The sequence below is a fragment of the Sapajus apella genome, unplaced genomic scaffold (genome assembly GCF_009761245.1).
Source record: "Sapajus apella isolate SASKATOON/1434 unplaced genomic scaffold, GSC_monkey_1.0 scaffold20, whole genome shotgun sequence".
In the NCBI taxonomy this organism is placed as follows: domain Eukaryota; kingdom Metazoa; phylum Chordata; class Mammalia; order Primates; family Cebidae; genus Sapajus; species Sapajus apella.
In genome coordinates this window covers 29,175,225-29,187,580 of record NW_022436960.1, presented here as the reverse complement: position 1 = coordinate 29,187,580, position 12,356 = coordinate 29,175,225, and the positions used below count along the sequence as shown (strand labels likewise).

At 52.3% G+C, this 12,356-nt stretch overlaps 1 protein-coding gene across 2 annotated transcripts in view; it reads right to left on the bottom strand.

Moving 5' to 3' along the window:
• Window positions 1-12,356, bottom strand: part of MIDEAS (mitotic deacetylase associated SANT domain protein) — a 70,375-nt gene that overhangs the window by 41,607 nt on the left and 16,412 nt on the right. Inside the window, exon 1 of one of the 2 annotated variants that reach the window (XM_032287915.1) lies at window positions 2,508-5,936. The exons of the other annotated variant lie outside the window; for it this stretch is intronic. The gene's annotated coding sequence lies outside the window, so the exon portion shown is untranslated. Of the gene's footprint in view, window positions 1-2,507; window positions 5,937-12,356 lie in introns of those variants that run through there. 2 annotated transcript variants of the gene reach the window in all.

Below are 12,356 nucleotides of genomic sequence, written 5' to 3'. Positions count from 1 at the left end.
GTACCACTATGCTCCAGTCTGGGAGACAAAGACCCTGTCTCTAACAACCAAAATAAAAAAGCACTGAACACTTGCTAGATGCCAAGCATTGTGCAAACCCTTCAGAACTCACACTAAAAGCAGAGGCTACCATAATACTGAAATGTGCTTTAAGCATTTTACATATACTAACTCACAGAATCCTCACAGCAACTCTCTGAAGGAGATACTGTACAGGTAATCTAGCTCAGAGTCTTTGTTTTTAACCACCACACTACAGTGTGTACACAAATAACTACATAAGGTAGAAATGAGTGTTCAGAAGATGCCTTCAGCCTTCAGAAGTGGCATTTGAATCAGGACTAGAAGGACAAACCAGAAACCCCAAGCCACTTTGTGGTCCCCTCCCCAGCACGAGCAAGAGAGGGGCTATCAAGGCCAAAGATTCCTGAACTGGGTCCATTCCCCTTCCCCTCTTCTGTCAGAGGTCTTGGCAACGCTGGGCAGCCTTTCTCTGGGGACTGTAGCCACAGGAGGCCCCCAGCTGAAGTCCATAACTGCATGTTGTCTTCTCTTTTTTCCCACATATTGAAAGCAGCAGCCCACAGGGTCAAACACTGGGGCTATTTTTAAATCTCACATGTAAAAATTAAATTCTCATCCACATGGGCACTCCAGGGCACTCTTTCCTGGGGTGAGGTGAGGAGCTGACAGAGCCACAGGAGTGGGGGTTCTGCTGACACTTGGAGATGCCACACTGGCAGTGGGTAGGTTGCTCTGGAGCAAGCTGGAAAGCTGTATGACCTGGGGGCATCCTCCAGGTTCTTCACCCCCTTGTCCCCGGGGGAGCTACACAGACCAGAGTAACCAGCCAGAAGCCAATCCAATTAGAGTGGAGACTGAACCAGGGCCATGCAAGAAGATGGTTTATCACCGTAATTGAATGTTTACACTCCTATTATTCACTGTCCAGAGCAGTCGGAAAAGGAGGACCTACGAATTCTCAACCCAGGAAGGTTTCTCCTTCCCCCGGGTCCTGAAGCCACATAACACCTGAAGAAAGGATGCATTTCTCTGATCCAAAAGGGGCGTGTGCCACACATTCCGTGGGAGGCTCTGGAGAAAGACAGGTGGCTTCTCCCCTCAGCCCCCTAGGGAGAACTGGCTTCTCAATCCACCTTCAGCAGGCCTTCAGTCTCAACCCTGAAGCTGCAGGAATAAGAAGATCCCAGACCACCAGGCCAGGCTCACCCTGCCGGGGCAAGCTAGACATCCCCTCCTCCAGCCACAGCTGCCAAAAGGGATTCCCTGCACACGCGTGCCACCGCAGCTCTCGTGGCCAGCTCCTCTTCCCCCATCCCACGGACCACCCCCCCCCGCGCGCGCGCGAGACTCCACAGGCTGGCACACAGGTCCCACGTGGGATGTGGAAACAGGAAGCAGCCACCGAAGTTGTGACCAACAAAGTTTTTAAATGGGGCATGTAACTTCCCCTTTCATCTCACCAGCTCTCGCTGGAGGCTGGGCCGGGACGGACACGCGGCCTCCACTTTGGTTGGCAGGTACCTCCTTCAGATTGGGCCGCCTTGGGGCTGAAGCCTGAAGGTCCCAGGGCACAAGAGGCTCCCCTTCCTCCACTGGGCCCTTACCCAGAGGCCTTGGGGGCAACCTGGCACACACACTCCTGCATTTGCGACTTGGGAGGCGACGCGACCGGCTCCACCAAGCCGACCATATGCAGGGACTAGCCGAATCCAGGGTTTTGGCGCTGCCGCTAGGCACCACGGAACGCAGCTCCCCGCGAGGCGCCGCGCGGGCTGGGCGGGCTGCGGCTGCGCGGGCGTGCGGGGGCGCGCGGGAGCGCGCGGGAGGATGACAGGTCTGAGGTGCGCCCGCCCGCGCAAACCGCTCCAGCCTAGGCCTCTGCTGACTGCACTTGCCCCAGTTCCCCGCCGCCCCTGCACCTCTGTCCCCCGAACTCCCGGCGCGGACGCCGCGTCCAACCCCCCCACTTTCCCGTGCACGCTGGCAGGGGAAGGGGCTCCCGCGCCAAGTTCCCTCAGCTGGAGAGCCCTTCGTCGCGCCTTCTGGGCCTTGGCTCCGTCACGCCAGCCGGTCCCTGCGGACACCACGTTTCTCTCCCGCGGAGGAGGAGCAGCCGGATTCCCGAGTCGCCGCGGGCCGCCGGGTGGGGAGGGCTTTCCTGGTGGGGCCGCGCCCGGGTGGGCGGGGGCCGCGCGCAAGCTGCGTAGCTGCACAAACACCGCGGGGCTGCGCTGCACACGCAGCTGCGGCTGCGGGCCGCGGGGGAGGGGGCGGCGGGCTGCAAGCGGCCCCCGCACGGCCACACGCGCCCATCCAGCGCCGCCCAGGCAGCAGAAGTTCGCACGCGGCGGCCCCCGCTCCCGGCCGCGCCCGCAGAGCTGCAACCCACCGGGCGAGCGGCCACAGCTCACGCGCCGCCCGGGGTCCCCTCGCCGGCCCCGCCGCGTGCAGGCCTCGGCCGCCGGCCGGGCAGCCCCACTTACCCAGCTCCTGCCCGGGCTCCGGCCTGGGCTGTCCCCCTTCCACCGTGGGCCGCCGCCTTAGGTCGCCTCCGGGACTCCAGCCGCCTGCACGCACTCCCGATTTTAAAAACAAACAGGCGCCGTCGCCTCCCCGCGGCGCTCGCGGGGCTTCGCCAGCCCGCACCCCGGAGGCTGGAAGTTTGCTGGCAGGGCCCGGGCGGGACGCGCGGGCTGTCACCCCCCCGCTCACGATGCAGGAGCTTCGGCGCGCCCCTGCTGTCCGCCTCGCGAGCACTCTCCCTCCCTCCGTGTCACCCCCAGTCCTGCGATGCAGTGTCAGGATTGCACGGCTCTGACTCATCGGTTGAGCTCACAGCTTGAAAAAAAAAAAGACAGAAGAGGGCGAGAGGCAACAGCGAAGGAGGAGGACTCTCTGGCGTGCTACAAAGGATTGCACAACTCGAGGCTGGGAGCGCGGAGCGCCCAGCGGCCGGCCGGCGCGCGCGGCACCGCGGCGAGCAGGAACCAGCTCTACCACTTCATCAGCACAACTGTCTCGGGGCGGCCTCAGCCAGCAGGCCCGGCGCCGCCCACTTCCTGCGACCAAATAAGGCTGGGGAAGGCGTCTTTAAACCTCAGGCGGCGGCCGGGGCTGGGGATTTCCAACAGACCTCACCTCCACTCACAAGTCGGTCGCCACCCTCCCCCCGCCCAGGCTGGCGCCCCCGATGGCTTTGCTGGAACCCACGGGCCATGCTGCTAGTTCCTTTCACACAAGGTCAGGAGGAGACGGTGACGAAATGTTTGGAAACCCATCGAGCCTGCCAGGAAAGTCTGTGTGTGATGTTGGGGAAGACACAAGTCGCTTTCTTCCACAAAGAAACTCACTCTGGTTTTGGATACGGTAAATCCTGCACGGTCCTCTCCGAGGCACTTTATTAACAGACTCCCCAGGTTTCACTTTCTGGCTCACCAGCGTCCTGGTGCATGTAAAGGTTATTGAGAAACTAGCCTCAGTCCCTAGAAAGGGCCTACATCTCCACCACTTACGTGAGGAAAATCTGGATTTAATTCTGGCAGCTCAGGCCAGAGTTGCTGCTTTTCACTCCATACTCACATTTTCCCCTGCCTTCCCTAAATATCCCCCTGATCGATTCTCTGCCCCAAGCCTTGATGCCTCCTTGCCTGACTGGTGGAAAGACAGGAAACATTTTTGCAGCTCAGGAGGTTGGTTCTGGCCCCTACATTCAATTCGGCTCTAGGGCCAGGGGAAAATTCAGGGGAGGGAGTCCTGTTCTTCCAAGTTTTTTGGTGTGGTGGTGGTGGTGGTGGCTGTTTTTCAAGGAGATGGGTCAGAAGGAGATTTTTCCTTTGAAAGAAAAACCACCGAAGAATACAGTGTGTCCTGGCAGCTACTTTTCAAAACGCTGTGGCCAGACCTGAGAACCAGGTGCATCCCTCACTTTCTCAGGGAGGAGGGAGGGGCAGCAGAATATGATTCTCACACACTCACTGAGCTTACAGGGCCAGGGTGGGGAGTGGAGGACACAGGCAAAACTTGGATCTTCTGCTTAGAAACTCTGCAAAACCTGCACTTGCTCCTAACGGGCATGGCTGTCCTGTCCTCTTCCACCTCTGCTGGCTGGAGCACCTGCCTACACCTGGAAGTCACACCTCCCCAAGAGGAAAAGGGCCTATTTCCACGATGTTACGACAGATATGTCAAAATAAGGAACACTTACAATAATCTTATCTGCAAAATACAGATAATTATGCCAGAGGATATCCCTTCCAGTTGAAGATCCAGGATTCTGTGATTATAATAAGTGAAGAGTGGAGCTAGGGAAACCACCTTCTACAGAAAAAAAAGCCCAGGTTCCCAGATTTAGCATCCATGATGACAGTACTGTTCCTGGCAGTTCTCAGAGCACTTCGTACAGTCTCCTGAACAGCTCTGCATGCGAGAGTTTTACCCTTCTCATTCTGTGGATGAGAATACTGAGGTTTTCTCATCTGAGGTTCAGAGAGGTTAAGTGAATTGCACCAGGACACAGGGCAAGCCAAACATCTGTTACCTCTCTGCTCCTCCCCCAGAGGAAGGCAGTGAGCAATTGAGGAACTGCAGTGCTCAGGCATGCAGACCCCTAAGCAGAGGCAAGACTCTCAAGACTCCTGGCAGAGGATCAGGGTAGAACCTTTTTACTTTTTTCATTTGCCTGATTTCTTCCCTCCCACTGACAAGACAGCCAAGTGAGGGAAGCAAAAGCAAAGCCATTTGGTCTCCAGTGCCCAAAGCTGCCAAGTTCCTCTGCAGACCTGTGGCCATCCTGACCCTCCCCTGAGAGCCCAGCCCCTGCAGCTGGCCTTAGGCCAGCCCAGAGTGAGCCCCTGAGAGCTGGTGCAGACCAGCCCAGGGATGTTCCCAACCAACCAGAAAACCCAGCTGGGGAGCACATTCCTAGAAGAGCCTGCCACCATGGAGCCAGGGCCCAGCCTTCAGGGAACAAGTGGGAGCCACTCCAAAGGGCACTCCTCAGCCCTGCCCCGCCACGACTTCCTGCCTGTCCCACACCAGGCTGCAGGATCTGGCCCAGGAAGTAGCACATGGAGTGGAGGCAGGTGGCAGGGGAAACAGAGAGGTCAGTGGCCCTGAAGGAGCCTTGCTCACCTTGGAGCAGCACTACCTTTCCCTACAACTAAACTTCCATACTCAGGCCACCTAAGAAAGGAGAAGAGAGAAGAAAAGGGGCACACATGTGTGCAGGGGAGGAGGGCTCAAGACCATACCAAATAGCCCCCGCTTGGCAGGAGGAGAAGTCTGCCTCGAAAAGGCGGGCAGATGAGACTATGTAAAGAAAGCTGCAGTGCTTCTGGGAAAGCCCTGGAGGTCAGTTTTGCTGCAGATATGACAGTGCAGAATCACTGATGTGTGAAGTGAAAGTTTTGGTTTTAGAAGCTCTAGCCCCTCCTGCAAGCCTCTGGGGCAACCAAGAAGAGTGACCTTTCAGAGAGGTAGGGAGGTGTTCCAGAGAACTTATCCACAGAGTGGGATTTTTCTCCACCCTCAACCCTCTGTACAAACTGCAAGTAAAAGGAGTACAGAGCTCCAGCTACCAGGGAGTGTGTCTGACGAGAGAAAAACACTCCAGGAAGTAAAGCACCTTAGACAGATTCCTAAACTCTGATTCCCAATGAAGGTAGAATACAGCACTTGAAAGGCTTCCTAGGACTACATCAGCTCTCCGGACTCCACTCAGAGCGGTCTGTCACTGCTCTTTGTTTCATCAACAGTATCTAGACCTAAAATCTTCCAAGGGTGAGGCCAGGCACAGTGGTTCACACCTGTAATCCCAGCACTTTAGGAGGCTAAGGCAGGAGCATCGCTTGAGCACAGGAATTTGAGAACAGCCCAGGCAATGTGGGAAAACCTGGTCGCTACAAAAAAATACAAAAATTAGGTGTGGTGGTGGGTCCCTGTGGGCCCAGCTACTGAAGAGGCTGAGGTAGGAGGATTGCTTGAGCCCATGAGGTCAAGGCTGCAGTGAGCTGAGTTCACGCCACTGCACTCCAGCCTGGGTGACAGAGCAAGACTTTGTCTCAAGAAAAATGAAAATCTTCCAAGGGTGGATTTTATGGTATGTGAAGTATATCTCAATAAAGCTGTTACGAAGTTGGGGGGAAATGTTCAAGGAAGCCAGGTTCTCACCTCCCAGCCACCTTCCTCCAATAACATTCTGCTGCCATCATCACTATTTCAGAGAAGTGTCTTTCTCCCCAGACTCCATACCTGCATGCCTGTCCTTCTTCCACTGTTCCTCCTCCAACGAGGCCAGCACGCATGGTGTGTTTAAGTAAAACACCAACCTTTAGCAGAGCCTGGGGAATTGGGAGTGCAAATACTATTGAGGGCATCCCAAGTCCACTATGCCAGGTCCTTGTGTGCCTTATGTTCGTGTGTCCCTATTGTCCCATACTTTAGTTCTTCTACAGAACTAAAGAAAGAGAAGGGTGTAGAAAACACAGAGAACTCAGGAAAATGGTCACTCTTATGACCTTTTTAGGCTCATAACATATGCACCGTGTTTGTGGCATGAACAATGAAAGGATGCCCACCTTCCAGGGGCTTGAGAGGATCAAAAGGATAAAAAACTACTTTATAACTCGATCATGCTATATACATAGAAGAGGCTGCAATTATTATTTTAACTGTTTTACCCTGTATTTCCTCCCCAACCTACCTTATCCCTTGTTAAGAACCTAGTTCCAGGCCCAGCGTGGTGGCTCACTTCTATAATCCCAGCACTTTGGGAGGCCAAAGTGGGCAGATCACCTCAGTCCAGGGGTTTGAGACCAGCCTGGTCAACATGGTGAAACCCCATCTCCACTAAAAATATAAAAATTAGCTGGGTATGGTGGCACACACCTATAGGCTGAGCTACTCAGGAGGCTGAGGCATGAGAATTGCTTGAATCTGGATGGAGGTTGCAGTAAGCCCAGATCATACCACAGTACTCTAACGTGGGTGACAGAGGGAGACCCTGTCTCAAAAAAAAAAAAGAAGAACCTAGTTCTTTTACCTTAAAAGACTCCATTGGCCTTAGGGTAACCCTCTCATGGGCTCTGCCCAGAGAGACTTTTTCCAGCATTGACTCAATGTCTCATCTGGGTTATCCTCCAAGGCTTCTCTCCCAGCCTGTTCTCTGTGTTCTTTCCACCACACTTTTCCACAGGACTGTCCTCCCAGCCTGAGTAGGGACAGTCCTCTAACAGCTGTGTCTTCTTCTCAGCCTTTTTGCCAGGTCTTTTCTGAGCAAACCGGCAGCTCACAACCACCCCAGTCATGTGTGCTGATACGGCTCTGCACTGTCTTCTCTTTTACCCTTGGAAAAAACCCCAGGGGACCCTCCTCCTCAGCTCACATTGACTTCACCTGTTCTGGGACAGGGCCATGCTTGCCACACCAGCCCACAGCTGTCTGTGTCCCTGGCCCTCCCACCTGCCCCCTCCCCAGCCTCCCTGCCCTGCAGGCCTGGGCCAGGTTCTGAGTGCCTTTGTCAGGACTGAGAGGGAGCCTCTGTACATGTCCCCAGTTGCTGCTGTCACTCTGGAAAAGACGTCTGGCCGGGTGTAGGAAGAAGGACAAAACAGGTGTGGCTGCCAGGGAGGGCAGGCCGGCAGAGCCACAGCACAGAAACGCCCTTTCTTCATAGAGCGAGACTGCCAACTTCTCAAAGGCCTCACTTCGGCACAGTTCCATGCCCTCTGCAGAACCAGTCCCAGACAGACTTCCTCACTGGCTGTTCACTGGAGCTTGGCTTCCTTGTGTTGTGGCAATGGGCCAGGAGGAACAGGAACTCCAGAGACCCAATGTGTGCAACAGGGCATGCTTTAAAGCATTGATTTTAAATGAAAACAAATACCGATACATCATGGACTGGAATCCAACATTTATGTTCACGGGGGTGTACAGGTTAAGAGCACAGGCTGAGACCTGAGTCCAGATCTTGACTCGCACTAGTTTGATGACCTTGAGGGAGTTACCCAACCACTCATCTGCAAAATGGGAATGATAAGAGTTTACTTAAACAGTGTCTGGCACACATTAAGTCTTTTATAAGTGTTGGCTATCATTTTTTCTCATCGCCTAACTGATTTCCTTGCTTCTAGTTTTGCACACTTTACCATCCACACTGCCATCAGAGCGATCACACCTCTCTTCAGTAGCTCCCATCATCTACTGCATAAAGCTGAGACTGTTAGCTAGACTGTTAGGCACCTTTCCCACACGATCTGGCTATGCCCCACTTCCCAGCCTCAGCCCACACTGCTAAACAACCTGAAGTTCTCCAAGATGCCTGCATTCTCACCCTCACATCTTCACACATGCTCCTTCTCTCACCACCTTGATCCCCACATTAACCCACACCCAGGTCTCCCTCCAGACTTGACCTTAATGCCAGCTCTTCCATGAAGCCTTCATTCATTGACTCCTTCAAGTAGAGGAAGGCCACTGGAGTGTGTGCTGTTGGAGCCCTCCCAGATCTACTTTGTAAAGTTGGTGCACTGTCTCCCAGGTGCTCTGAGTGTTGACTTCCAAGGACTCACATCTTCCCCCTTCTCAAAAGGGGCCTTTGCTGGGACCAGTTCTGTAGTGGTGCAATTTATGCTCCAGCTGCAACACACACCTCCTTGCTTGGCTTCTTCCCCGGGTCTGTCCTGCTTCCCCTCCTCCCTTCCTCCCTTCCTCCAGAGAGCATTTCTTAAATAAATCCCATGCACCCAAACATCTGTCTTTGCTCCTAAGGACCAGAACAGCCACTCTGTTCCCTAAACTCCCATGGCATCCTCTGTTTATCTTTACTCCATCACCTACACATTGTCCCACACCTGCTTATTGCACCATATCTGGGATCACAGTGCCATCTGCTAGAATGGGAGTTTCTGAAGGGCACAGCCTAGACCTTCCTCACCTTGGTACCCCGGTATCTACACAGTGCCTGCACATGGTGGGTGCTCAGTGAATGCTTGTTGATAGATGCATGAATAAAACAGTATATGTGAATATTTAAAGTAAGCAATACAATGTAATAGATTGTTGTTACTTTTATTACTATTCTATTTCATTGATTCTAAGATACACATTTCCTACACTTTAACATCTCTGAAATCAAGATGCCTCTTACAATTGATAGCTTATATAGTTTAATTAGCAGCACTTCCTCTTCCTTTTTTTTTTTTTTTGAGATAGAGTCTCACTTTGTCGCAGAGGCTGAAGTGCAGTGTCACAATCTTGGCTCACTGCAACCTCCACCTTCTGGGTTCAAGTGATTCTTCTGAGTCAGCCTCCCAAGTAGCTGACACTACAGGCCCTTGCCACCATACCTGGCAAATTCTTACGTTTTTAGTAGAGATGGGGTTTCATCATGTTGGCCAGGCTGGTCTCAAGCTCCTGACCTCAAGTGATCCACCCGCCACAGCCTCCCAAACTGCTGGGATTACAGGTGTGAGCCATCACATCTGGCCTGTTTCTTAGCTATACATAAAATAACACTACATCTTTTTTTTTTTTTTTTTTTTTTTTTTTTGAGATGGAGTCTTGCTCTGTGGCCCAGGATAGAGTGCAGTGGTGCAATCTCAGCTTACTGCAACCTCTGCCTCCCAGGTTCAAGCAATTCTCCTGCCTCAGCCTCCTGAGTAGCTGGGATTACAGGCATGAGCCACCATGACCAGCTAATTTCTGTATTTTTAGTAGAGATAGGGTTTGCCATGTTCGGCAGGATGGTCCCGAACTCCTGACCTCGTGGATCAGCTCATCTCAGCCTCCCAAACTGCTGGGATTCCAGGTGTGAAACACTGCACCTGGCCGTAACACTACATCTTTTAATCAATGGCTTCTTAGTTTCAGTAGTGTATGGTATTATTATTATTATCAGTAACTACTGAGGCTCAGTCTCCTGGATTCTGGGGCTTCCACTGCAAAGCCCAATATGATGCCCATTATCTGAACTCAATAACTGTTGGGCAGACAGGTTGTCATAGGGGCTGGGCATGGTGGCTCAGGCCTGTAATCCCTGCCTCTGGGAGGCTGAGGCAGGAGGATCACCCTTGATGCTAGGAGTCTGAGACCAGCCTGAGCAACACAGCAAGACCTGTCTTGAAAAAAAATCAAAAAAATTAGCAAGGTAGGGTGGCATGCACTTGTAGTCCCAGCTACTCGGGAAGTTTGAGGTGGGAGGATTGCTTGAGCACAACAGTTTGAGGCTGCAGTGAGCTATGATTGCACCACTGCATTCCAGACTGAGCAACATGAGGAAACTCTGTCTGTCTCAAGAAGAAAAAAAAAAAAGCTCTCCTAAGATAACCTACAATTTCCCAGTGTTAAGAAGGACCCCTGTGTCCAGACATCTCTGGAAACTCCCATGAAAGCAGGCCGCCGTAACGTGGAACAAGCTCTGCATTGGGAGTCATGAAGAAAGGTTCTAAGCCTAGTTCTTCCTCTAATTTTCTGGATGACCTACACAGGATTTTCTCTCACCTATGGAGCAGGTACTAAATGCTTCACATTGGCCTGGCATACTGTTCACAACTGTAATTCCAGCACTTTGGGAGGCCAAAGTTCAAGACCAGCCTGGGTCACATGGTGAAACCCTGTCTCCACCAAAAAAACAAAAATTATCCAGGGATGGTAGTATGTTCCTGTAGTCCCAGCTACTTGGGGGGCTGAGGTGGGAGGATTTGCTTGAGCCAGGGAGGCAGAGGTTGCAGTGAGCCGAGATCACGCCACTGCCCTCAGCACTCTAGCCTGGGTGACAGAGAGAAACCCTGTCTCAAAAAAGTTTTAAAATAAAAAATACATGCTTGAGATGATATGAACCTACTGGGTCCAACCCCAGCACCCTGGAAGGAAGCCATTTTCCTCATTTTATAGATAAGGAAGCTGAGGTTCAAGAAGGTAAAACAGCTCTCCCAAGGTCATACAGATGGCATTCGACCTCTGGACCATCTGAAGCCTTCTCTCTGCTACATCAGGATACCTTTCTGGACCTGTGTTTCCCAATAAGGAAGTTTAATAAAATGAGGGATGACAGACTGGAGCCTCATGGGCCACTCTCCGTCACATATGTTTTATTTGACCCACATATTATGTTTTATTTTAACTGAATTTATTGCCAACTTCTTCTTTTTTTTTTTTTTTGAGACACAATCTTACTCTGACGCTTACCACAACCTCCACCTCCCAAGTTCAGCAATTCTCTTGTTGCAGCCTCCCCAGTAGCTAAGACTACAGGCATGCACCACCACACCCAGCTAATTTTTGTATTTTTAGTAGAGATGGGGTTTCACCATGTTGGCCAGGCTGGTCTCAAACTCCTGACCTTGGGTGATCTTGCCAGCCTCAGCTCCCAAAGTTCTGGGATTACAGGCATAAGCCACCATGCCCAGCCTATTGCTAACATTTTTTTTTAAATCAGAAGACAAGCTAAAAATCAGAACTTCCGGCTTGTCGTGGAAAAAATATTAGAAGTCTCCCTTTTGAAGGTGGAGCTGAGTAGCACTGCCAGGGAGGGGTGCTTAGGTGGGACGGACTTTCCAATTTTCCAAAGATTCTACCCCTTCCTAGGCTACGAGTCACTGTCATTTATCATGACACTCTGTCATTTCATCCCCTCTGTTCCCTGCTGGCCTCTGACCTTGTAACCCCTGGGCCAGATGCATTCCAGTGGCCCCTCCAGCTCTAACAACCTGTAGCTCCTCCCAGGGTCTCGCTGGCATCTACCTCCTGCCCTGTGGCCTCAATCACAAGGGCCCCCAGGGACTGACCTCTCACTCCCTCCCCAGAGTCACTGAGGTTGTAAGCCGGGCAGGTATGGAGATGAGTTAGACAAGGTGAGGGGTGGGGCCCGTGAGGAAGAGAGGACTTGCCATTTCCCAACAGGAAAGTGGTTCAAGGGGAGAAATGAAGCAGGAGGCTCTGCAGTCACAGGACATGAGCAGGGTTTGACACATGAGGAAACACATCAGTAAATCATGGAGAGGAAAAACCTACATCAGCAGTAATTTAGGATATGCAAATTGGAACACCATTAAGGCCCCATTATGGGCCGCCCCAACATGAAAATAAGTAAATAAATAAAACAGGAGAGCTGCTATTGGCAGGGCAGCTGCATATACGTTGCTGTGCTACCATAAACAGTTTAAATCTTTCTAGACTGTGATTTGGCATTGTGTTGCAAGAGAGGTTTTTTGTTTTGCTGTTTTGACAAAGTCTCGCTCTGTCACCCAGGCTAGAGTGCAATGGCATGATCTTGGCTCACTGCAACCTCCTCCTCCCAGTTTCAAGCGATTTTTCTGCCTCAGCCTCCCGAGTAG